This window comes from Carassius carassius, chromosome 18 (genome assembly GCF_963082965.1).
Source record: "Carassius carassius chromosome 18, fCarCar2.1, whole genome shotgun sequence".
Lineage (NCBI taxonomy): Eukaryota > Metazoa > Chordata > Actinopteri > Cypriniformes > Cyprinidae > Carassius > Carassius carassius.
This window is the reverse complement of record NC_081772.1, coordinates 33,169,259-33,197,039: the sequence shown is the minus strand read 5'-3', so window position 1 is coordinate 33,197,039 and position 27,781 is coordinate 33,169,259. Positions and strand designations below refer to the sequence as shown.

Here is a 27,781-nt window from a genome sequence, read left to right as displayed (position 1 = left end):
GGATTAATCAATTAACCAAACAAGAAAAGGAAGATGACCAAATAAGGGAACTGAAAGTCCATGTATGTAACAATAAGATACTGATATTTATTTTTTTACTCATGCTCTTAACATTTTACTTGAATCAAAATTAATTCGAACTAAACATTTAAAGAGAAAGAAGCTACTAAAGCTATTCTGTTAAATTATGCTTTGCCCCAATGAAATGTACTAGTTCTTGCATATAATCCAGAGTTTAACTAATTAGTTAGAGGTTATAATGAATGTTCGACTGAGGTAGAGGAAGGAGACCAGGGTCGGCGTACGGGGCTCGTAAGATATTTTATTTAACACAACTTCAATAAAACAAAACAAACGTGGCAGGTGCGCGCACTTCACGCTCTCGCTCTCTGTGTCACTACTGCAGTCTTTGCTGAGCCACTCTCCAGCTTCCAGCTCTCACGAGTCCCCGTCTCTCCCGTCCTTCGCCAGCTGTCGCGCTCCTTAAATGTTGGTTCCCCACGCCAATCACTGCAACGAGATCCAGCTGTTACTTGTTTCTCACCTGAACCACTTACCGCCGCTCGTCTCTTCACTCGCCCTCCCGTTGCAGAATTCGCTAAACCTCGCCTCCCCCGCCACATACCCCCACCGCCTGACTCCCCCCCCCCATTCCTGGAGAGGAAGTCGGCCACAGCCATCTGCGTCCCCGGCCAGCAGCCATTTGCGGCACAAGTCCCGGAGCTGCTGCGCCAACAGAAAGGGTCGGCCCGCCTCGGCCAGCTCCAGCGACCGGAAGCGCTGGCGATGTTGTTCCGGGCTGAGGCCGACCCTCTGGAGGATGGCTCGTCTGAGGTCGGCGTAGACCAGGAGGTTCGGGACGGGTAGTTGTTGGGCCGCCTTCTGGGCCTCCCTTGACAGCAGAGGGATCACCCGGACGGGCCAGCTGTCTATCGGCCACCCACATGCCTCCGCCGTCCGCTCCAACAGGTCAAGGAAAGCCTCCGGATCATCGGCGGGTCCCATCTTGGTGAGCGGCATGTGGGCGGGCGGGGCGCTGGGGGAGGCCATACCCATCCGTCCCTCCCGGTTCAGCAAGCTCCGGAACAGCTCGCGGTCCTCCTGCTGGACCCGCATCATAGTCTGGAACCGGTGGTCCTGGTCGGTCCGCAGGTCCAGCAGGGCCTGGTGGTGTTTTTGGTGCAGGCCCGCGAGCGATGAAATGATGTCCGCAAACGGCGAGGATGATGTAGCTGACGGAGTCTGCATGGCAAATGCTCTCCTTCCTCCCAGGTTTCGGCACCAGTGTAATGAATGTTTGACTGAGGTAGAGGAAGGAGACCAGGGTCGGCGTACGGGGCTCGTGAGATATTTTATTTAACACAACTTCAATAAAACAAAACAAACACAGCAGGTGCGCACACTTCACGCTCTCGCTCTCTGTGTCACTACTGCAGTCTTTGCTGAGCCACTCTCCAGCTTCCAGCTCTCACGAGTCCCCGTCTCTCTCGTCCTGCGCCAGCTGTCGCGCTCCTTAAATGTTGGTTCCCCACGCCAATCACTGCAACGAGATCCAGCTGTTACTTGTTTCTCACCTGAACCACTTACCGCCGCTCGTCTCTTCACTCGCTCTCCCTTTGCAGACTTCGCTAAACCTCGCCTCCCTGCCACAGAGGTGATCACAACACGTACAACCATGGTCCTCATTTCCATGGTTAGATATAAGTAGAATAATAAACTATGGAATTTTCATGCCCCTGTTTCATGGTCATGAACTGCACCATGATTACAATCAAACTCATCATGATGCTTGAGGTGACCGTTTCTGGACCTGAACTCTGAAAAATACGCTCACATCCAGGGGTGGATTGGTAATCAAATTTTTTAATAAAAAATAATTTTGTCCCCCGCTATTTTTTGGCCAGAGTGTGTTCATAGAGGTTTCCATCGGCCAATGTGAATAAGATTGATTTCAATTAAAAAAGACATATTGTCGGACCTGATGTTTTATTCTTATCCAAAAAAAGATATGAGTGTGATACATAGACTATATACATACACTACCAGTCAAAAAAATTTGAACAGTAATAAAGAACCAAAGATCAGCATTTTTCTGAAATGAAAAGCTTTTGTTACATTATAGGCTACATATACCATTCAAAGTGACGATAAAGACATTTATAATGTTACAAAACAATAATTAAAATAATTGTTGTTCTTCTGAATTTTCTATTCATAAAAGAAACATGAATAAATTCTACTCTGTTTTCTGCATAATAATAATAAATGTTTTTTGATCAGGAAATCAGAATATTAGAATGATTTCTGATGTAGACAGGCTTTTGCTGTATTTTGGATCAAATAAATGCAGGCTGGCGGAACAGAAAATAATTCTTTAAAAAACACAAAAAATCTTACCGTTCAAAAACTTTTGACTGAATGCACTGTAAGTCACCTTGGATAAAAGCGTCTGACAAATGCATAAATTTAATTTAATTTAAGATATATATATGAATTGGTTCTCTGCATTTAACCCATCCAAGAGCACACACACAGCAGTGAGAAGTCAAACACAAATGCTGCTTAAGAAGTCATTAACTTACAGGGCAGCGAGGCAACATGTCAGCTGTCTGAGCTTTGGGACGCAGCAGTCGTCTCGGACAGTACAACATCTCATAAATCTGATCGTTCTGACATGATGTGAATATAGGCAGCAACAGAGCTGAGCTCTAATAATAGACATCAGCAGATACATGGATGTCATGATACTGCTTATTTCCTTCAGAGACTCCTTTCATTAACATGACTAAACGAGCACAAATACAGCTCAACCAGCTCACTATTGATACATCTGTTGTGGGCGCATTGATTATTCAAAGCTCTATTTAAGGGAGATTACTCTTCTGGAGGATCAATGCGCTGCATATGATCAGCACACAGCGGGTGGATCTCCAGACATCATGAATTAGGGCCAGGTGCGCAGACCACTGGAGAAGCATGAATAATGCATCAGCGGCTATATTGGATTACACATGGCAGATGATATGCTGGCCACAGCGCTTTATAATGCCAAGCTTCTCAGCAGAGCATGGTCAACTTCACAAATGGCATGGCACTAAATCACCTTGTGTCACTGAAGAACTTGTCTTGATGAATTTAGTCTCTTGGAGGGCCGGTTCAGGACCAGTGTCATGTAAAAGTGTTCAGATTGATGAGCAGGACTCTCTTCCCGTACCACACCGATCCTGTGGGTCTGAGAGGTGCAGGAAAAAACCCTCAGAAAACCCAGTGTCAGGATGTTTCTTCAGTGACCATTTACTGCATAGTACACTGTGTGATAAGATTACATGATGGGTGGGAAGGCATCAAGAAACATCATCAGAGCATATTATAATGTGCTGTAACACAAATGTAACATTTCAATTTATTTTGGAAATTGTAAAACAAATATAGCTATATATTTAAAAATAAATGTTTATTAAACGTATTATTTTATATTATAGGTATACATTTAAAAATATACCATTGTTATACATTTTTCTGTCATGATATAAGCACCATATTTGTTTTAAACAGAGGATTATCTTTCAACAATCACTGTGAGCATTTAAAAAAATATATAGAAATTGAATATTGCCGTTTTAGTGATGCATTTCTGTCTACATAATGGTTTATTATTATTTATTATTTGCATCCATTTGATTATATTAAATATCATTTTTCAAAATGTTTTTACTCAAATTAAAAATAGAATCTGCATAAATATGTTTATTGTGAAAACACATTTATTCAGTTAAAAAGTCTGAACATGCTTTAGCTGTGGAATATGCAATATTCAGTTGTTGTGTATTTAAACACATTCAGTTTAATAGTACTATTACCGAAATCTCATCTGTTTCATTTATGCATGGCTGACAAATATGCATCTGTTTATTAGTTAATGTTAAAAATGTTCCTGTGGCTCAGTAAAAGAGTATTGTGTTAGCAATGCAAAAAGTCATGGGTTTGATTCCAAGGGAACACACATACTGGTAAAATGTATAGTCTGAATGCACTGTAAGTTGCTTTGGACAAAAGTGTCTGCTAAATGCATTAATATAGATGTTAAAACTGTGTAGTGGATCGAAAATGTATATGCAATTCATGAATCTTAAATTTAGACCATAATATTTTTTTAAGTGAACATTCTTCAGAAATTCACTGAAAAGAAACAAACGGCATACAGGACCAGGAGCAAATGATCACAGAACTGTAGTGATGAATGTCTTCTTTACCTTTGCACACAGTGAGTAAATTACAAAATATGCAGCTTCTTCTTCTCCAGCCCGCTGACTGTTTAATGGCACTGTCACAAACAGCCCAATGCAGATGAGTCTACATGGCTGTCAGTGCTTGAGCCGCTTTCATTTGATCTGTGTTTCATCATAATTTCATCTGAAGCACACATTAATGGCCCTCCACGGTGAAATGTACTGGGGTGATCGAGCAGCGGCATAAAGCTGCCATGACTCCTCATATCACAAGAGTGACTGATGATCTGTCAGCAGCAGAGGCTCTATACTCTATACTCTATACTGAATTATTATACGCACACAGCTGCCTCGTTCACAGGAGGGAGCACCACTGTCAGAGGAAGTGTGCCAAATGCTCAAACATGAATACATTTCAATTTGAAATTCCATCAGATAGCATGATTACAGTCTGTTTTGCTGTCTGTGGGTTCTGATTGGCCAGACATGCCAATAAAATGTAAAGGTCCTCCAGCAGTCACTGGCCCTGCACTATATCTCCTCAAATTGCCACAAATATACCGTATTTTTCGGACTATAAGTCGCACCTAAGTATAAGTCGCATTAGATCCAAAAATACGTCATGATGAGGAAAAAAACATATATAAGTCGCACTGGACTATAAGTCGCATTTATTTAGAACCAAGAACCAAGAGAAAACATTACCGTCTACAGCCGTGAGAGGGCGCTCTATGTCTTCAGTGTAGACTACAGGAGCATAGAGCAGCATAGAGCGCCCTCTCCCGGCTGTAGACGGTAATGTTTTCTCTTGGTTAATTTCTCCTGGTTCATGTCAAATTAATTTTGATAAATAAGTCGCACCTGACTATTTATAGCAAATATAAAAGCCCTTTCACACCAAAAACTGTAATGAATAAACCTCAGGATGAAGGAAAAGTAAATCCACATCTGTAGAGTTGGACACAGGAGAAGAAGGTTCAACACTCTTCAGCAATAAAAACAAAACAAAACAATGAAGCACAATTGGTAGTTTATCTTAAGTAATTGTTGCTTATTGGTTTGTTTGAACTGGATCATCAAAGGTCAGCAGCAAAGACATTAGTTGATAAAATGGGATTAGATACATTTTTGTTGTTTAACATATTTAATTATTTCAGGTTTGTGTCATAATCTGAGTTTTAATTAATTCTGATGAATACTAAATCAGTTTTTATTTTTTTGCGAATGTTATGAATTCATCTCCCAATATTGGGACAGGAGACTTGTCAGTCAATAAATGGTAAAGTGCATGCAAAAAAACAAAAAAAACAAAAAAAATGCTGTCAAAGATGCTTTGTGGAATCCGATATCAATCAATTACAGCAGGACAGTTTCGTCACCAGCACAGCAGTGCACTGTGTACTTCTTTAAAGCACAACAAAAGATTATCAAAAACATGATTTAAAATTAAAACTTTAATTTTGACATTTTTAGAAAGCTTTTATTGTGACTTCTAACTCTCGTACTGTCTAAACACCTTTCAAAGTAGCTTCTCAAAGAGCTTTACATAGTCAAAGCAACCATTAACTACGCACACATTGCAAACTAATGAAAATGCATATCCATGCAGTTATCATAATAATTTTTTATCAAAACAGAGAACCAAGCCAAAGTCCTAGGCTCCTCTTTAAAGTTGAACTTGTCCTTGAGTTCATCCTCTCTGTCTCTTTTGCTCTCTCTGTCACACACACACACACACACAGTCACACCTTGTTCTTAGAAAGAGCATCAAGTCTGTGTCCATGACGCTGGGGTGCCTGAAGAGCGATCTGTAAAAACTGCCTCCCAAAAGCCCAGAAGTGCTGCTAGAAACATTTGTCAAGTTGTCGGCTCCTTGACCTAATGTTCTGCTGTGACAGGTGTAACCTCAGCCGCACAGATGACCTGATAAAACCTGTCCAAGACTTCAGAGAACTGCACAGCGAGTCCATGACAAATACAGTCATACTATCACATATAACAAACAATAAAATGTCCCCATGTAGTAACTAATTTTAAAAGCCATCCTTTTAATCAAAATGACACACTTAAGTGTTTTTTTCCCCATGAAAATGTATTTGTGTCTTAAAATGGCTTGAATGTAACTCTACACCCTTACCTCATTTAGTATATGTGGATACTAAATATGCAATATTTATGAATATGCTAATTGGTCTCCAAACCAATCACAGTAGATCGGACCTGTATCACTCATTTAACTGAAGCAGTAAACGCAACACGGCTGTCTACGTGTATCAGAATGTTCATGCACTTTATGTACTGCTCTCTAACGTCAGACATTTAATGGCAATTCCTGTTAACGTGTTTTCTAGATGTGGGTTTCACAGAAGGTCATGTGGTTGTGTGCATTAATGATTAATGATTTGCCAATTATATATGTGGCGAGTGGGGCGGGGCCGAGGGACGCGGGAACAAGGAGGGAGGCCGGCAATGATTGGGAAATCAGTGACACCTGCGACCCACTGCCGGTCTCGAGTCCCACGTAGGAGATGGAAGGATATAAAATTGGAGCGACGACAGTGAAGGACGAGAGAGGACCAGGCCTGGGTTTTTAGTTGTGTTTTGGTTTTTATTTGATTTTTTGAGTATCTGTTTTGGGGTTATTTTTGTAATTAAAATGTTATTTGATTGTCCGCCGGTTCCCGCCTCCTTCTTCCGGATGAATACGAAGTTTAATGCCCACAGTGGTGGCGAAGCCCGGGAGAAGGAGGGACGCGCTGCTGAAGATCCCTCGCCGCTGTGGTGAATCCGCGGTGCCACGGAGCAGGCAAGGAGGATGCCGCCATGGACGCTCGAGGCGGTGGACTGGAGCGTGTTGCCGGGGACGGGCGAGCTCGCTGCCGACCGCCCACGATATGGAGGGGCGGCTGCCGTCCGTGAGGGAGCGGAGGAGTCGGCGCCGTTCGCCAGGGGGCCGGAGCCTGCTGCCTCCGTGAAGGAATCCGGAGGAGCAGGGAACGGGGGACTCCTGCCGGCTGCCCAAAACCGGAGGAGCCGTCGCCGTCCACCGGGCGGCGGAGGGGTGTCGTGCCGTCCGCCGAGGGCCGTCCAGTGCCACCGCCAGGCACCGCGGAGGAGATCGCCCAGCCGGTGGAGGGCCGAGCAGCAGTGCGTCTGGGAACCGGAATTTTTTTTTTTTTCTTCCCTCTCTCGTCTCTGTCGCTCCTCCTTCCATCTCCTTTTCTCTCGCCTCGTCTGTCCTACCCCCAGGTTCCCGCAGGTCCCCGTGAGCGGTCCCCCCCGGAGGGAGGGGGGGAAGGGGTGGTAGAGCGCAGTCTCGAGGGTACCCCCCGGCCTGCGAGGGGCGATGGGGGTATGTGGCGAGTGGGGCGGGGCCGAGGGACGTGGGAACAAGGAGTGAGGCCGGCAATGATTGGGAAATCAGTGACACCTGCGGCCCACCGCCGGTCTCGAGTCCCACGTAGGAGATGGAAGGATATAAAACTGGAGCGACGACAGTGAAGGACGAGAGAGGACCAGGCCTGGGTTTTTAGTTGTGTTTTGGTTTTTATTTGAGTTTTTGAGTATCTGTTTTGTGGTTATTTTTGTAATTAAAATGTTATTTGATTGTCCGCCGGTTCCCGCCTCCTTCTTCCGGATGAATACGAAGTTTAATGCATTACAATATAATTTTCTTTTTTTAATAAAAACTTGATTTAAATTAACTTCCAACATGGTCTCATGAGAATTCGTATGCATTTTATGTAAAGTCTGGTTCTACCAAACATACATTTACTTTTGTTTGCATTAACATCAAAATGTACGATAGTAATGGAAGCACTGACGAGGCATGATCAGTGACATAAGCATGACAGTGGAAACGCGACTGGCCCTGGCATGCACTAGCACGCCACTTTTGGCCAGAGAGTGTAAACGTGGCTATTGATGTCTTCACAGACATTAACACTAAGAAAGGCTGTTGTCCCTACATGCTTCAAAGCTACCATCATTCCATCATCATTCTAGTCCCGAAGAAGCCGTCTCCATCCTGCTTCAATGACTACCATACAGTTGCACTTACTCCTATTCTCATGTGCTTTGAACGGCTAGTCATGCATCAAGCCCCAGTCATGTACACCTTCTACAGAGGCACCATCGAGAGCATCCTGTCGAGCTGCATCACTGTGTGGTATGGCACCTGCAAAGCACCTGCCGAAAGACTCTGCAACACATAGTGAGAGCAGCTGAGAAGATCATTGGTGTCCCCCCCCCCCCCCCCCTGCAGGACATTTTTGGACACCAGTAAAGCCCTCTGCATTGCAGGTGATCCCAGTCACCCGTCACACAGCTTCTTCAGTCTGCTGCCATCAGGGAGCAGACTGAAGAAGCTGAACACCCCCCCCCCCCTCCTCTTTTTCCCCATTCACCACTGAATTCAGGACCCCCACCCCACCAGCTCCCACAAACACTCTGTGACCTGCACCAGACACTTTGTGCAGCATTGGTCTGCTCACTACCTCATTCAGCATTGACACTTTAACAAACTAATAAGCTCTTTTTACACTAGTCATTGTATCTGCACTGTTTACTTTACTGGTTTGCATGGGTATCTGCCATGTTCCTTGTGCTGCATTACTTATCCTTTTTTTATTTGTGTAGTTTGTATAGTATTGTATAGTATTTGACCTATTTGTATATTTGTATAGTTGTACTTTATATATCATTATTTTATTATCTGTATTTAATGTTCTACTGTAAGTGTTATCTGTACCCACCAAGGGTCTGAGAGTAACGCAATTTCGATTCTCTGTATGTATGTACTGTACATGTGGAAGAATTGACAATAAAGCAGACTTGACTTGACTTTGAGGGAGGCTTTAAGACCAAGCGGAGTCCTCTGCCGGCTGGTCTCTCACGCTTTGCAGCGAGCAGGACTCTAACGAGTTAGGTTTTGACTTCAGCAAATTGGTTTGAGTGAATGCAAACAACGTGATAACAACATCCAGCCATGCAAGAAAACGTGCATTTTACCTCAGGGAAAACTTTATCGATAAGGAAATTCTTTCTCTAATGTATAGCCTACCTAGGATAAACAATTTGGATTTAAGTAACTTCCAGTGTATTCTTGACCTTGAATATCATTCTTAAAACAAAAAATTACAAATGAAGTGTCAAGCACCCAAAGCAGTCCATATTAATTCTATAAGTTCTCTTTAATCAAAAAATATGTATTTACTGTAGTTGGTCTACTGTATATTACACACACGCATATCAGAAGTCAGAAAGAGCTTCATTGCCAAGTATGTTTGCACATACAAGGAATTTGTTTTAGTGTCACAAGCTTCCAGTACACAGAGACAACAACAAACATAATAAAAAAGGTGTGAATTAAAATACACATATGTATAAAAAATTAACATATGTATTTATAAATAAAGCACACACAAAATAAAGTTGTAGGAATGTACTTGAATGTAAAGTGTATAAATAGTATAAGGTTATTGCACATATTTGTATTTGCGAACAAAACATCAAAGTAGGCACACCACAGCTCCAGAGATAGAGAAAAATTTGATTGTGTTCTGACCAGAGGTGATGTTTCGAGCTTAAACGCTCTACGTCAGACATTCAAGCTCAAAAAGTCACCTGTGGTGAGAACACAAACATTTCTCTCTCTCTGGAGCTGTGGTACTTTGATGTTTTGTTCTCATTTTTGCATGGTAGAGCACCCACATTGAGCTTTTTTGGCCGAATTGATGTACACTGTTGGACTGTTTTTTGTTTAACACATATTTGTATTGCACAATGGGAGAACATTTAACTGTTCATGAGGCCATTCAAAAGTTTGGGATCAGTACGATTTTTAATGTTTTAATGTATCAAGCCTGCATTTATTTGATACAAAATACAGAAGAAAACTATAAATTTGTGAAATAGCCTAGTATATATAATATTATATATTATAGTTTATTATATAGTTTTCTATTTAAATATACTCTAAAATATAAATTATTCCTGTGAATCAAAGCTGTATTTTCAGCATCATTAGTCCAGTCTGTGGTGTCGCATGATCTTCAGAAATCATTCTAATATGATGATTTATAATCAATGTTGGAAATAGTTGTGTTGCGATTCTTTGATAATTAAAAAACTGTATAAAAAAAAAATAATAATAGTTTTAAATATATACTACTATTCAAAAGTTTGGGGTCAGTACATTTCTTTTTTTGAAGTACTTTTATTTAGCAAGGATGTGTTAAATGGATAAAAATGTATATTGTTAGAAAATATTTATATTTTGAATAAATTCTGTTCACGTGACACTGAAGACTGGAGGAATGATGCTGAAAATACAGCTGAACATCACAGAAATAAATTACACTTTAACACAGATTCACACAGAAAACAGATGATTAAAACTGTAAAAAAAATTTCACAGTGTTATTGTTTTTACTGTATTTTTGGTCAAATAAATGCATCCTTGGTGAGCAGAAGATATTTTTTAAAAATTGTGTATCAACCAAAAACACAAAAAAAGAAGAAGAAGAAACACAGAGAACAAATACGTTAATAGAAAATAGTGGATTATTTGGAGAAGACAAAAATTGTGTGCCAATATTTTTGGCCATGGCTGTGTTCAGCAGCAACCCTCTTCTGTTCAGTGGGGTGTTTGAGAACGTGCCGATTAACTAATATATCCTTTGAGAAACTAACCAACTAGTCAAAACTGTTTCATAGTAACATGACAGCATGATAGTAAGGACAGAACTTGTGACCATAGTTGGCTAACAATGCTTTTGGGAAACTCAGTCCAGTTCTATAGATGTGTGTAACAAACACCTCAGATGTAAGATTTGCTTCGTGCACTTTGCAGATTTCTTCCATTATCTTTGCAATATGTAGAAATATTAAAGCCACACTGGATAAATTTTAAGCAGGTCATCCATTAATGAATGATTCATAGGTTTCACTGTGCTCCCTGTGGCCCTATTCAGGGTGTAAAGATGATCTGTTATTGTGATGCTGTCTCTCTGTATCTGTGTGTGTATGAGTACAGCAAGAGGTCAAAAGCTGCTGTGCAATCAGGAGGAACTATAGCTCAGAATCTGGACACAGACTGACCGTAGGGCAAGAAAACAGCATGTGGGCGGACAAACATCATGCATTTCACTGATAAACAAACCTGAATCTGTGGACTACAGCTAAAACTAGATTTGCATTAGTCTTTGATTGAGTGTGAATGAAATGCTGCTTCACACCACTGCGATCCTGAACAGACAGGAACAGATGAAGTGACAGGACATTTTGTCGATTGCTTCATTATTATTTCTGCAGCGTTGTGCCTCACACACAGTGAAACCTCATTGGTCCAGAAGTTTCTTATAAACAAACCCTGAGCAGAATGTTTGCGGAATCATAACTGTTGTTGGGCTACTTGAACTTCCGTCAACATTTGGCATTTATTTAGGACATGGAGTGATATGGACATCTGATACAGTCAAAAAGCTGGAAGTTATTATTCAGAAATAAAACGGTGATTTTACTGCACTGATATGAGATGACAGCTTGTTTTACTCATGTAACTTTACATATTTATCCAGTTTAAGCAGCGTTTACAAGCCAAAACAGCTCTAAACTAATCTGGGACTGGATTTTGATGTGAGAGACAACAGGAGATGCATTTTTTCACTGGAGGAAGTGTTATTATGGATTATGGACTCATATTCTAGTTAAAATGTCTAAATGCTGGATTGATGTAATCTTTTTGTCTTCTCCAGATGTTCACTGATGGACTGGAGTGCTGTGGATTATTGTGATGTTTTTATCAGACTCTCATTCTGACGGCACCCATTCACTGCAGAGCATCCATTGATGAGACACTGATGCAGTGCTACATTTCTACAAACCTGATGAAGAAACAAACTCATCCTGATCTTGGACAGCCTGAGAGTGAGCACATTTACATGGAACAGTAAACCATGATGCTGGGTGTACACCTACCTCTTCTTCACAAGTTATGTCTGTAATTACTGCTCAGATCAGAACGTAATGATCAGGGGTCTGACTGGAAATAGACCTGAGATGAGATTCTTCAGAAGGATCTTCAGACAGCACAGACTTGTAAACAATGTAACACATTTGACTCTTATCAGACTCTTCTGCCAGTTGAGACACCTGTGATGTGAAGATGTTCGTAGATCCCTTCTGAAGTTACAGTTTGCCCTCGACTTAGATCAGGGGTAGGCAAGTTTGTTCCTAGAGAGCCGCAGTCCTGCAGAGTTCAGCTTCAACCCTAATCAACACACCTGAACAAGCTCTTCAATGTCTTCAGGATTAAGTCTATAGGGAGGTGAGGGTTTTTTTTAGGGTTGGAGCTGAACTGTTCAGGACCGAACTTGCCTACCCTCGACTTAGATTCAGCCTGATGCGATGGCATCCTGTAATACAAACAGGCCTGGGAAGGTTACTTTTAAAATGTATTTCACTACAGATTACAAAATACAAGCTTTAAAAAGTAATCAATGATGTATTTCGTTAGATTACTCAGGTTTAGTAACTTCATCTAAATACTTTAGAATACTTTGAAATAATTAAGCTATGAAACACACAAAGGAACATATTAACTTCATGTCTTGTTTTTTTGGTTAGCTTGTCATTAGCGTTTTCATTCGAACCTATCACTGTTTTCTTTTCTCCTCTCCCTCGCTCCAGTTTTCACAAGTTCATCAAACAACCGCAGTAAGAATATTTCATCAAGCACGGTGAGTAATGGCTTCTCCTATCATTGTTTCTTGCACCTCTTGCCACATGTACAGTTTATCTATCTCTGTCGCTGATGAGGGATTCACATGTGATAAATGCAGGGAAATAGTTAGGCTGACAGAGAAGATTTCAGAATTAGAGACACGCATCCAAACTTTAATTGAGGACAGTAAGAATGTGAGGGCTCTAGATACGGCTTTGGATGCGTCTAGCTCAGGGATTCCTGTACATTGTTCGGTTCCGGAAACAGAGCCCCTGCAGCAGGGCAACTGGGTGACGGTGAGGCAGCGTAGTCGTGGGTCAAAACACCACTCTTCTGTTCCGATCAAAACATTAAACAGGTTCTCCCCACTCAGTGATGCACCCACTGAGAAACCTGATGAAAGTGCTCTAGTTATTGGTGATTCTATTGTACGGAACGTGAATATAGAGACACCAGCCACCATAGTCAAATGTTTACCGGGAGCCAGAGCGCCTGACATCTTGGCAAATTTAAAAGTGCTGGCTAATTCTAAACGTAAATACAGTAAGATTGTTATTCATGCTGGCGCTAATGATGTGCAACTTCGTCCCCTCCCTGCTTACCGTGGTGATGAGATGCATAGCAGATTGTCATCACTCAATGGCTGGATGTCTAAGTGGTACCCACAGAATAACATAGGTTTCATAGACAATTGGACGAGCTTTTGGGGCAGACTTGACCTGTTTAAAAGAGATGGTCTTCATCCGTCCTGGGGTGGCGCCACTCTTCTCTCTAGAAATTTGGCAAATAGTCTTAGTGTTTATACTTGACTAACTGGGGCCCAGGTCAGGAAGCAGTCAGACTGGCTAAACCGACCGTCTGCTAGCTGCCTCACGTCACAGAGGTCAGTTAATTCTCAGCACATAGAGACTCTTTCACCTAGATATCACACTATAGAGACTGTGTCTGTTCCCCGAACTAGAAAATACAAAAAACGTCCAAACCAAGTTAAGATTAACAATTTAATTGAGGTTCAACAAATAAAAAACAGATGCAATATGGATAAACAAATGATAAAGCTTGGCTTATTGAATATCAGATCCCTTTCTACGAAAACACTTTTTGTAAATAATATGATCACTGATCATAATATAGATGTACTCTGTTTGACAGAAACCTGGCTAAAACCTGATGATTACATTATTTTAAATGAGTCCACCCCCCAAGATTACTGATATAAACTTGAGCCACATCTAAAAGGCAAAGGTGGAGGTGTTGCTTCAATTTATAACAACGTTTTCAGGATTTCTCAGAGGGCAGGCTACAAGTATAACTCGTTTGAAGTAATGGTGCTTCATATAACATTATCCAGAGAAACAAATGTTAATGATAAATCCCCTGTTATGTTTGTACTGGCTACTGTATACAGGCCACCAGGGCACCATACAGACTTTATTAAAGAGTTTGGTGATTTTACATCCGAGTTAGTTCTGGCTGCAGATAAAGTTTTAATAGTTGGTGATTTTAATATCCATGTTGATAATGAAAATGATGCATTGGGATCAGCATTTATAGACATTCTGAACTCTATTGGTGTTAGACAACACGTTTCAGGACCTACTCATTGTCGAAATCATACTCTAGATTTAAGTTTCAAGTTTCAAGTTTTTATTTATTTATATAGCACATTTAAAAACAGCAAACAGGGCTGACCAAAGTGCTGAACAATACACAAGATACAAAGCAAGGACATAACCACACATTTCTGACAAAAGCTCACATTGTATTAAAAGCTAAAGAAAAGAAGTAGGTTTTAAGAGAGGATTTAAAAACAGTTAGAGATTGAGCCGCTCTGATGTAAAATGGAAGGCTGTTCCACAGCCTAGGGCCAGCAATCGCAAATGCTCTGTCTCCTCTATTCTTTAACCGTGATCTGGGGACAGACAAAAGTTTCTGGTCACCAGACCTCAGATTTCGTGTGGGATTATGTGGACAGAGAAGCTCGGACAAATAGCTTGGTGCCAGATTATTTACGGATTTAAAAATAAAGATAAGAATTTTAAATTCAATTCTAAAATGCACTGGTAGCCAATGCAGCGATTTTAAAATAGGTGAAACATGATCAAATTTGCGTTTTCTTTTGAGGAACTTTGCAGCAGCATTCTGGACTAATTGGAGACGAGCAATAGAGTGTTTGGGTATGCCATAGTAGAGGGAGTTGCAATAATCCAACCGCGATGTAATGAGTGCATGGACAGCAATCTCTAAGGTTTTCTCAGAAAGAGAGGATCTGATCTTAGAGAGAAGACGTAGCTGGAAAAAACAAGAACTAATCACCGCATTTATTTGTTTTTCAAATTTGAAGTTCTGATCCCAGAAAACACCTAGGTTTTTAATGCAAGATGAAGCTGGAGGGAGGTGATCCAGATCAATGTTACTGCTATTAAAGTTGTCATGGGGGCCAAGGACTATAACCTTGGTTTTGGATTCATTCTGAAATAAGAGATTTTGAGAAAACCACATTTTTACTTCTTCTAGTCATGCAAAAAGAGATTTCAGAGCAGTATCTTTGTTGCGTTTCAGAGGCAAATAAATTTGTGTATCATCTGCATAGCAGTGAAATGATACACCATGCTTTCTGAAAATGGAGCCCAGGGGAAGTAAATACAGAGAAAAAAGAATGGGTGCGAGAATAGACCCCTGCGGCACTCCACAGGAGAGTTGAACAGGCGAGGAAGAAAAATTACCAAGTTTAACAGAGAAACTTCTATTTGTTAGATATGATTTAAACCAACTGAGGACAGTTCCCTGGATGCCCACAAGATATTCTTGTCGGGATAAAAGAGTTTTATGATCAACTGTATCAAAAGCCGAGGTTAAGTCTAGCAGTATTATGATCACTGAGTCACCAGCGTCAGTAGCTAACAGTATATCATTAGAGACCCTTAATAAAGCAGATTCGGTGCTGTGCAGAGGCTTAAAACCAGACTGGAAAGTTTCAAGAATTTGATTTGAGCTAAGAAAAGACTGGAGTTGATTAAGAACCGTTTTCTCCAATGCTTTTGTAATAAAAGGTAGTGTCGAGATCGGTCGAAAATTATTAAAATCCTTGTCATCAAGTGAAGGTTTCTTGAGAAGAGGTGTAACAGTAGCTTGTTTTAGGCTATCAGGGATAGTCCCTGTGCTCAAGCATTTATTCACAAAAGACACCAAACTTGTTCCAACTGAATCAAAAATTTGTTTCAAAATACGGGGAGAAAGAACATCAAGAGAGCAGAAGGAAGGTTTCAAGTGATCAACAATTTCTCTGAGAGACAGAAGAGAAACTGGGTCAAAGACGCTCCATATGGCTGAAGAACAACCCAGTTCAGGCGAGACAATAGCAGAAGGTTGTAACTGAGATCTTAGAGAGGTGATCTTCTCACAGAAAAACCTTGAGAAACCTTCACATAATGATACTGAGGGGTTTGAAATCACATTTACAGGAGGATTTAGAGCAGAATTTAACACAGAAAATAAGGCTTTTGAACTGTGATGGTTTTTTAAAAATTAAATTAGAAAAATACTTAGACTTTTTATGTACATTATCCTATTGTAATACTGTAAGACTATTTAATACTGTCACATGGAATTGATGTTGATGGTGTTGAAATTATTCAGCCAAGCGATGATATCTCAGATCATTATTTAGTTTCGTGCAAAATTCATATAGCCAAAATTGTAAATTCTACTTCTTGTTACAAGTATGGAAGAACCATCACTTCTAACACAAAAGACTGCTTTTTAAGTTATCTTCCTGATGTAACCAAATTCCTTAGCATATCCAACACCTCAGAACAACTTGATGATGTAACAGAAACTATGGACTCTCTCTTTTCTAGCACTTTAAATAAAGTTGCTCCTTTACACTTAAGGAAGGTTAAGGAAAACAGTTTGACACCATGGTATAATGAGCATACTCGCACCCTAAAGAGAGCAGCCCGAAAAATGGAGCGCAGCTGGAGGAAAACAAAACTAGAGGTATTTCGTATTGCTTGGCGGGAAAGTAACATATCCTACAGAAAAGCATTAAAAACTGCTAGATCCGATTACTTTTCTTCTCTTTTAGAAGAAAACAAACATAACCCCAGGTATTTATTCAATACAGTGGCTAAATTAACGGAAAATAAAGCCTCAACAAGTGTTGACATTTCCCAACACCACAGCAGTAATGACTTTATGAACTACTTTACTTCTAAAATTGATACTATTAGAGATAAAATTGCAACCATTCAGCCGTCAGCTACAGTATCGCATCAGACAGTGCACTATAGACCCCCTGAGGAACAGTTCCACTCATTCTCTACCATAGGAGAGGAACAATTGTATAAACTTGTTAAATCATCTAAACCAACAACATGTATGTTAGACCCTATACCATCTAAGCTCCTAAAAGAGGTGCTTCCAGAAGTCATAGATCCTCTTCTGACTATTATTAATTCCTCATTGTCATTAGGATATGTCCCCAAAACCTTCAAACTGGCTGTTATTAAGCCTCTCATCAAAAAACCACAGCTTGACCCCAAAGAACTAGTTAATTATAGACCAATCTCGAATCTCCCTTTTCTGTCCAAGATACTAGAAAAGGTGGTATCCTCACAATTATATTCCTTCTTAGAGAAAAATGGTATATGTGAGGATTTCCAGTCAGGATTTAGACCGTATCATAGTACTGAGACTGCTCTCCTTAGAGTTACAAATGATCTGCTCTTATCATCTGATCGTGGGTGTATCTCTCTATTAGTTTTATTGGATCTTAGCGCTGCGTTTGACACAATTGACCACAACATTCTTTTGCATAGACTTGAACACTTTGTTGGCATCAGTGGAAGTGCATTAGCATGGTTTAAATCGTACTTATATGAACGCCATCAGTTCGTAGCAGTGAATGAAGATGTATCCTATCGATCACAAGTGCAGTATGGAGTACCTCAAGGCTCAGTACTAGGGCCGCTACTCTTCACGCTTTATATGTTACCCTTGGGAGATATCATCAGGAAACATGGTGTTAGCTTTCACTGTTATGCTGATGATACTCAGCTCTATATTTCTTCGCAGCCCGGTGAAACACACCAATTTGAAAAACTAATGGATTGCATAGTCGATATAAAAAACTGGATGACGAGTAATTTCTTACTGCTTAATTCTGAAAAAACAGAGGTGTTAATTATAGGACCTAAAAACTCCGCTTGTAATAACCTAGAACACTGTCTAAGACTTGATGGTTGCTCTGTCAATTCTTCATCATCAGTTAGGAACCTAGGTGTGCTACTTGATCGCAATCTTTCCTTAGAAAGCCACGTTTCTAGCATTTGTAAAACTGCATTTTTCCATCTCAAAAATATATCTAAATTACGGCCTATGCTCTCAATGTCAAATGCAGAAATGTTAATCCATGCATTTAGGACCTCAAGGTTAGATTATTGTAATGCTTTATTGGGTGGTTGTTCTGCACGCTTAGTAAACAAACTACAGCTAGTCCAAAATGCAGCAGCAAGAGTTCTTACTAGAACCAGGAAGTATGACCATATTAGCCCGGTCCTGTCAACACTGCACTGGCTCCCTATCAAGCATCGCATAGATTTTAAAATATTGCTTATTACTTATAAATCCCTGAATGGTATAGCACCTCAGTATTTGAATGAGCTCCTTTTACATTATAATCCTCTACGTCCGCTACGTTCTCAAAACTCAGGCAATTTGATAATACCTAGAATATCAAAATCAACTGCAGGCGGCAGATCCTTTTTCTATTTGGCGCCTAAACTCTGGAATAACCTACCTAACATTGTTCGGGAGGCAGACACACTCTTGCAGTTTAAATCTAGAATAAAGACCCATCTCTTTAACCTGGCATACACATAACATACTAATATGCTTTTATTATCCAAATCCGTTAAAGGATTTTTAGGCTGCATTAATTAGGTAAACCGGAACCGGAAACACTTCCCATAACACCCTATGTACTTGCTACATCATTAGAAGAATGGCATCTACGCTAATATTTGTCTGTTTCTCTCTAGTTCCGAGGTCACCGTGGCCACCAGATCCAGTCTGTGTCCAGATCAGAGGGTCACTGCAGTCACCCGGATCCAGTACGTATCCAGACCAGATGCTGGATCAGCACCTAGAAAGGACCTCTACATCCCTGAAAGACAGCGGAGACCAGGACAACTAGAGCCCCAGATACAGATCCCCTGTAAAGACCTTGTCTCAGAGGAGCACCAGGACAAGACCACAGGAAACAGATGATTCTTCTGCACAATCTGACTTTGCTGCAGTCTGGAATTGAACTACTGGTTTCGTCTGGTCAGAGGAGAACTGGCCCCCAACTGAGCCTGGTTTCTCCCAAGGTTTTTTTCTCCATTCTGTCACCGATGGAGTTTCGGTTCCTTGCCGCTGTCGCCTCTGGCTTGCTAAGTTGGGGTCACTTCATCTACAGCGATATCGTTGACTTGATTGCAAATAAATGCACAGACACTATTTAACTGAACAGAGATGACATCACTGAATCCAATGATGAACTGCCTTTAACTATCATTTTTGCATTATTGACACTGTTTTCCTAATGAATGTTGTTCAGTTGCTTTGACGCAATGTATTTTGTTTAAAGCGCTATATAAATAAAGGTGACTTTGACTTTTGCTTCCCAACTCTAAATAAAAGTGACATCTAACAGTCATAAGATTTGTGTTTTCTTTGAATTTTATTTTTAACAATATCAGTCTTCCACAGAATTTCTATGATTTGTTTTTATGTGATTTAAATCTTCCAATCAATATAAATTCCATTTGAATACAATGAATGGGATTCCGTGCTGTTTAATGCTGCATTCCAAGCTTCAGAATGATAAAAGTAGCCAAAACACCTTACATAGTTGTCTAAGTTATACAATAGATCTATTTAATGAATGGACCAAACTTTAAGTGATGGGATTTTAATCCTCTCTACGGAGAAGCGATCGGCACAAAAGAATCGCTGAGTCAAAATTGACAGGGCTCATTTCCCATGGACGGTTTCAAGCAATGTTACCTGTTAGCCAGCACCCCCCATTATGGGACTCACAGCTGAAAGTGCTCTAACTAACTTATAATTGTAATAGTTTCCTACTTCAGTGTGTTACAAACATAATTGTGGTGTCTTTAGAAAGAAGACCCTTTGGGCTTCTGTGGCCACTTATACAGATGGTAATAACACAAATGTGACGAAGTAAATAATCCACTCTCCCTATTCATATAGACGCGTTCACTTTGATAGCCATGACCATTCAGTAATAGCGAGCTGATTTGGGCTGATTTGCACTCAAACAGATGGTAATCATGCAGATACATTCACATTCAACATAAAACACACTCTCACATATATAAAAACTCTCTAAAATAAATAGAAAGACAGGAATTTGCGATCGCTGTAAGTTCCGCCTCCATCAGCTGACAGGTGCGTCAGAGCGCGTCACCAGCTCTCAGGAGAGAGCGCCAAATTCAAATAAACTATTTTCCGCCTATTTTTCATTCATTCTTTTTTCCGGTGGATCGCCTCATTCTGTTTGTGACACTGTACGCTGCAAAACCGTGCCGTGTTTTTACTACCAAGACGCAGTTTCCGACCGTGAGTTATTCCATAACGGCCGCAAACAATTCTGTCGTTGAAGAAATGAAATGTAAACAAAGGAATTATGATCCATATTACAACGTTATTGCTTCGTTGGACTAAACGTGCTCCATGAGATGTCGTTCAGTGGACCCTTACCTTTCTAACTAAACTGGGATTTACAGCTGTGGATGTGTTTATGACTCGTTATTACGACGGATCTGGTATGTACAGCGTTTTCATTGCTCATGTTTTTATGTGTACTGCTTACACATACGTAGCAAATACAGTCTTTATAAGCTTTCCATTGAAAAACAGCGATCTGTCGTCGATGCTTGAGGCTTAGATCTTTATAATGATACATAGTTTGTCAAGATTAAATTTGTCCTGTTTCATTTAATTTATTCATAATCACTGACACGTGCAAGTGGAGAGGCTTTGAGGACGAGGGCGTTCTGGTGCAGGTTAACAGGTTTTTAAAGATGCTTTTAGAAAACACACCTCAGGGGTGGCAAAATTCGTCAGGTTTTGGTAGCCCAAAATTAATTTAACTTACCTGAAATAAAAATAATAATAAAAAATAAAATAAAATAAAAAAAGATCAGCTGAACTTTACTGTGGACAAATCAGCATGATCAGCAAAAACTAATAACACATCGGGATGTAATGACTCAAAAACTTACGATTTCTTTGTGAAATTGAAATGTTAAATAATAAAACTAACTTGAAAATTTAAAACAAATCCTAAATGAAATAAAAAAAAATACAACTAAAAGAAATCTCTTCATAAAGGCTTTGTCTCAGGGGCGTAGATTACGCGGGGGACGCTTTTATCATCAGGGAAATTCGTCCCCCGCACTTTCTCGGATGAGCTGGTGTGAATAAATAAAGATTTAAACTCAAAGAGACAGGATAGTCTGCGGATGACCTGATGTTTTTTTCGGACTAAGGCGAAATGAACGTCACGGAGCACTAAACTCTCCTGCAGTGTGTGTGTGTGTGTGTGTTTGTGTGTGTGTGTTTCATTCATACTCGAAGCCGGAGCGCGCTCTCGCGCAGAAACTCCTAGCTATCGCTGAATGAAAACATTTGTTTTTGGTTTTGTTTTTTCCAAGTTCAAAAAAATCTCCAGCATGTGATAAATAAAGTACAATGCAGTGCTAATTGAAATAGCATTTATTACAGTATAGAAACTATTCTGCCTTATTACATGATAAAAAGTGTTTGTAGTATATAAACAAATCATTATTATTTGTTATTGTCCAGCAGTTATATATTTCTAAGCCATTTAAAAGCTAGAAATTAGAGAAAAATTAGTTGCCTATAGTATCCACTACCAGTCAAAGGTTTTTGAACAGTAAGCTTGTTAATGTTTTTAAAGAAGTCTCTTCTGTTCACCAAGCCTGCATTTATTTGATCCAAGTACTGCAAATCAGTGACATTTTGAAATATTTTTACTAGCCTATTTAGAATAGCTGTTTTCTATTTGAATATATTTAAAAATGTAATTTATTGAGATTTCAAAGCTGATTTTTTTTTGCATCATTACTCCAGTCACACAATCTTACTGAAATAATTCTGATATACTGATTTGCTGCTAAACAAGAAAAAAAACCTCTTATTATGATAATGTTGAAAACAGCGGAGTAGATTTTTTCAGTTTTCTTTGATGAATAGACAGTTCAGAAGAGCAGCATTTATCTGAAACAGAAATCTCTTGTAAAATGATGTCTTTACCATCACTTTTGATCAAATAAAAGAATCCTTGCTAAATAAAATTATTAATTTATATAATTTATAAAAAATAATTATATATACATATATATATACATATATATATATATATATATACAGTACAGACCAAAAGTTTGGAAACATTACTATTTTTAATGTTTTTGAAAGAAGTTTCTTCTGCTCATCAAGCCTGCATTTATTTGATCAAAAATACAGAAAATAAATGTAATATTGTGATATATTATTACAATTTAAAATAATTGTTTTTACATTTATTCTACTTTAAATGATCATTTATTTCTGTGATGCAAAGCTGAATTTTTAGGATCATTATCACATGATCCTTTAGAAATCATTCTAATGTAATGATTCATTATCAAAGTTGGAAACAGTTCTGCTGCTTCATATTTTTTCATGTGATGCTTTTTTAGGATACTTTGATGAATAAACAGTAAAAAAAAAGAAGCTATGTTTTTAAAATATAAATATTTTGTAATAACAATAAACACTACTGGTCAGTAATTTGGGATCAGTAATGTTTCTTTCTTTCTTCTTTTTAAATAAAATCAATAATTTTATTCAGCAAGGATGTGTTAAATTGATAAAAAAGTGATAGTAAAGAAGATATATTATTAGAAATGTTTTTTTTATTTTGAATAAATGCAGTTGTTTTTAACCTTTTATTGATCAAATATATGAGACAGCAGAAGTGTTTCCAACACTCATAATAAATCAGAATATGAGAATGATTTCTAAATGATCATGTGATCGACTGATGTTACATGTGACACTGAAGCTGGAGGAATGATGCTGAAAATTCAGCTTTGCATCACAGGAATACATTATTCTTTTAAGTATATTCAAATAGAAAACTATTATTTTAAGTTTTAATAATATTTCACAATATTACTGTTTTTTCTGTATTTTTGATCAAATAAATGCAGGCTTGATGAGCAGAAGAAACTTCTTTCAAAAACATTAAAAATAGTAATGTTTCCAAACTTTTGGTCTGTACTGTATATATATATATATATATACACACACACACACACACTGACTAAGCTTTAGTGTATGATGTGTTGCCAAAGCTTTTTATTTCACATAAATGCTGATCTGTGGATCCTTCTTTTCATCAAAGAATGCTGAAGAAAATGTTCTCATCTGTTTTAAATATTGATAATCAGCAAATCGGCATATTAAGAATGATTTCTGATTAATGTGACACTGAAGACTGGAGGAATGATGCTGAAAATACACCTTTGATCAAAGGAATACATTACATTTATATAACATAAACATAAAATATATTCAAATAGAAAACAGTTATTTTAAATAGTATAAATATTTCAAAATATTACTGCTTTTGCTGTACTTTGGATCAAATAAATGCAGGCTTGGTGAATAGAAGAGACTTCTTTCAAAACAATAAACATCTTACTGTTGAAAAACCGTTGACTAGTAGGCTATATAGATTGCAGAAATGTTATATTGTAATGTTATATATATATATATATATATATATATATATATATATATATATATATATATATATATATATATATATATATATATATATATGTGTGTGTGTGTGTGTCTGTGTGTGTGTAATTTCTGTCCCCCTCACTTCTGAAGAGATGGCTACGCCCCTGCTTTGTCTGTACTCTATTTTAAACCAGAGGAAACCATTTGAATTATTATCCAAAAAAAGATACTAAATACATGTTATTTGGATTGTATCATTTAAAAAATTGAAGTAAAAACAGAATGGTCCAATTTTACCTTTGTGAAAGAATGCCACTAATGAAACAGCAGGTATTTAAAGGCTGCTACCCCTTTAAGACCGAATGCACGGGTCCAATACAATAATACACAGGAGATTTCTTTCTTCACTGTATACATTCACTTAAGACATAACCGACTGTGTTTACGAGAATACTTGCAGAGACAATTATTTACAGATGATTTTGTGTCTATGTTTTCATTCAGAAGCAAGGATACGGAAAGATGAATCAGTTCTGTGTAATCCACTGTCGGAAACGCCGCTGGCAGCGCGTGCTTTGAATGAGTGCGCAAGCTCCGAATGGTTTAAAATCGGCAAGATTTAGAAACAAGTGCAAACGATCAACTACGATCCGTTTCACCCCTTCAAGCGAGTGAACAACGCGAATCAAGTTAGGAATTTTACATCACTATTCACGATTAAAGACCGGAGATATATTTTGGAGCCCGACTGAAAAACACAATAGCCCCGGGACGTCGGGCTTGAGATTTTAGGAGCCCAGATCTATCCAGTTTGTGAACCACTGGTTTCCACACTGTCTGGTTTCGTTAAACAAAAGAAATGATTCTTTTAAAAGGTTGACTCAAAAGAATCATATGTTCACGAATCGGACCATGAACTTGCATTACCGAGTCAAACGTGATATATTATTGAGTTAATCGATAAAGCCAATAAAGTTATCGTTTGACTTTATAAACTGTTATTTCATGCATGGTTCGTATGGATCTGTTAACTGAATGTAAAGTGTGAGTTCAGGAGAATGTTTGTGTCGTGATGATGAGCATGTATCACTCACTAGAGTTGCTGAAAGAACACAGTTTTCTTGTTTCAGCAGAGAATCAGTCGCCGAGCTGGTTGAAATCCCCAGACTGTTTACTTAAGTATTAAATTGAGAAATAATAATAATGAGAAAGTAATCACTTTGGTAATCTAAAATACTTTTCAGATGTAACTGTAATCTGATTACCCCTTATTTAAAATGTAATTATAACGAAATACAGTTGCTCATATTTTGTATAGCCTACGTTATGTATTTCGTTACTCTCCAGCCCTGAATACAAACAACACTGTGCTGCTTCAGAGTCAGCCTCGTGCGGAGCGTCGACAACAGATTTTTTTATAAATAAATAAACAGGTAAATAAATAAATAAATAAATAAGAGAAACTTACTTTGTCTTCAACGCGATTCCAGTGCGTACAGCTTCATTCAGATGAAAGCGGAATCTAACCAGCCGCTTGCTTCTAGTAAATAACTCCATATAAATGAGTCCTTTTCGAATCTCTCCCTTCGCGTAATTCCATCAAATGTTTGATAAAAGTGTTACAAATCCCGTTTTCTGCGAAGAACTATTAGCCTATGTAAAGCCAGACTGCAGCTCAGTGTCTCATTAAGGTTTTTTTTTTTACTTCTTTTTTTTTTTTTTTTTTTTACTTCTTTTTTTTTGCTTCGGCGCTTGTTTATTTCTCTTTCAGTGAAATCTTCAGCTAATCTAAAAAAATAAAATAAAAATAAAAAACACAAGAAGAACTTTTGACTCACCTGCATCTCAAGCGTCCGTGCTTCTGTAAGCTGAATCAAATATCCATCATCAGCGAGAAAGAGTCGACGTCTGGTATCCGGGGCAGGTCGGTGTGTTAGTGGACCTGCCGAGCTGTTTCATCGGGTGTGCATCTATAAATCTCCCACACACACCTGGGCAGATCGCTCTGACAGCTCCATCATCATCATCATCATCATCATCATGCTCTGCCCGAGCTCTGTGTGTGATGTGAAGCCTGAGAACAGCAGAGGGCTCCTCTCATCAGCTGCTGAGGCTGGAGCCATGGTGACGAGATCACGTCATAACACGATAACACGCGTATTATCTGCTTGTCAACGACACGAGCATTGTACGCTAAAGGCTGTCTATGTCACCCGTTTATTGAGATATACTGTATATGTGTGTGTGTGTGTGTGTGTGTGTGTGTGTGTGTGTGTGTGTGTGTGTGTGTGTGTGTAATAACAACTCAATAAATATCAGGTGGATCTAAAAATCTAAGACCACATTGTTTTATTTTTCACTTAAACCTGACAATAAAGGTTTTAGGACTTTCTCTAAAATAAATCTATTTAAAATCGAAATAAAACTATTGGGAGTACTGTAAGTTATCAGGATGGCAACCAGTTTTTTTATTGGCACTGACTTGACAAAAATAACCAGAAAATAACTGTTTTTATGAAATATAAAATACATATAGTAAAGTAAAACAGCATATTTCACAACATATGTTAACCTGTATTATCTGTTGTTGATAGACTTACAGCAAATTAATTATAGAAATAGCAAACATGGATAAAGTAACAAACAAAAATAAATAAATAAATATGTATTTAAATATCCAAAAGGCAGAGTAGTACCATTGGGGCCACCATGGTACTTGGTTTGTTAACTATTTATCTGATCTATCGTTAGTTGAGCTTTTTTGTGAATCCATAGACATAATTTCTATGAATTTCTTAATTTCTAAATTGCGTTCTGTTTGGCTTGTAGGAATGGGAGAAAACTGAACAATAAAATGGAAATTATCGTGCTCTGTCATCTCATCAATGTGTCTCTGACTTATTGAAAACTGAGGTTTATGCATAATTAATATTCATTGTTGCAAATATCACACCTCACACAAAAGCATACATTATTTATATTCAGCTGTCCTCTATGCTTTAATTAAGCCTGCTGTGTGCTTTTAAGGAGAAGCTTTGATTTAGATTCAATTCCAAATTATCGTGGCTGTTAAAAAGCCCCAGGAGCAGTTTAAAAAGAAAAAGGGGCGATGTAATTACTAGGGTGAGAGAAAAAACATCCAAATCTGCAGCTTAAATGCCTCACAGTGACAAGTGTAATTATAAGTACGTTTAGATTCACAGATGCTTCATTATTGTTAAACAAACCTGCTTCATCTGCATTTTTCAGACTCATCTAGTGCCTAATCTTTGTCTGATCATAACATGCTGTTAATGCATTTACTTTGATTTGCACTATACTGTATCTAATGTTGAGTGTGTTTATTAAAGAAGAATGTGTGTGAGTTCTGAATCTCTGTTGAGTAGATGTGTAAAGCAGGTGTTTTCTCTGAATCTGTTGCAGTAGTGCAAGGCAGGACAGGCTTGTAACAAAGGTAAGGTTTTCTTGCCCTCTACAACTGTTTAAGAGAACACTTTACCCAAAAATGAGATTCTGTCATTCACTCACCCTCTTGTTATTCCAAACCCAGCTATCTATCTTTGGTGGCACACAAAGGAAGCAGTTTAGCAAATCGTTCATGCTGCTTTTTCCCACATAAAAAAGTGGGGCTGAAATAGCATCATAATATAAGTTGATATCACTTGTGCTCAATATTCCAACTCTTCTGAAATTATAAGACCATTTCTCAGTCTTTTTGACAGCAGTAAGTATGAAATGGCATAAATCCAGCACTAGATATTCACTTAAAATAGACAGAAGTCCAGCACTTTGTCCCATATCAAAAATCAATTTAAAAGAAGGCTTGCCAAAATCTCTTTTGCTACAGTTTTCCCCTGCTGTTTGCTCTAGAGGTGCACAAATATAGAAATTACACAAATATAAATGCTGCAAGCAGTTCTAGCCATGCATTTAGGGCAAACTATGTAAAAGAGAACAGATTCATACTGAAGTCCTGATTTTTACCCTCAGTCATTTTGGGTTG

The 27,781-nt window shown here is 38.7% G+C and overlaps 1 protein-coding gene across 1 annotated transcript in view; it reads right to left on the bottom strand.

The window, feature by feature from the left end:
- The window catches only part of LOC132091975 (5-hydroxytryptamine receptor 1E-like), a 39,933-nt gene extending 14,031 nt beyond the window's left edge, over positions 1-25,902 (bottom strand). The window contains exon 1 of the mRNA XM_059498032.1: positions 25,617-25,902. The gene's annotated coding sequence lies outside the window, so the exon portion shown is untranslated. The remainder of the gene's footprint in view (positions 1-25,616) is intronic.
- Between the last annotated feature and the right edge of the window lie 1,879 nt (positions 25,903-27,781).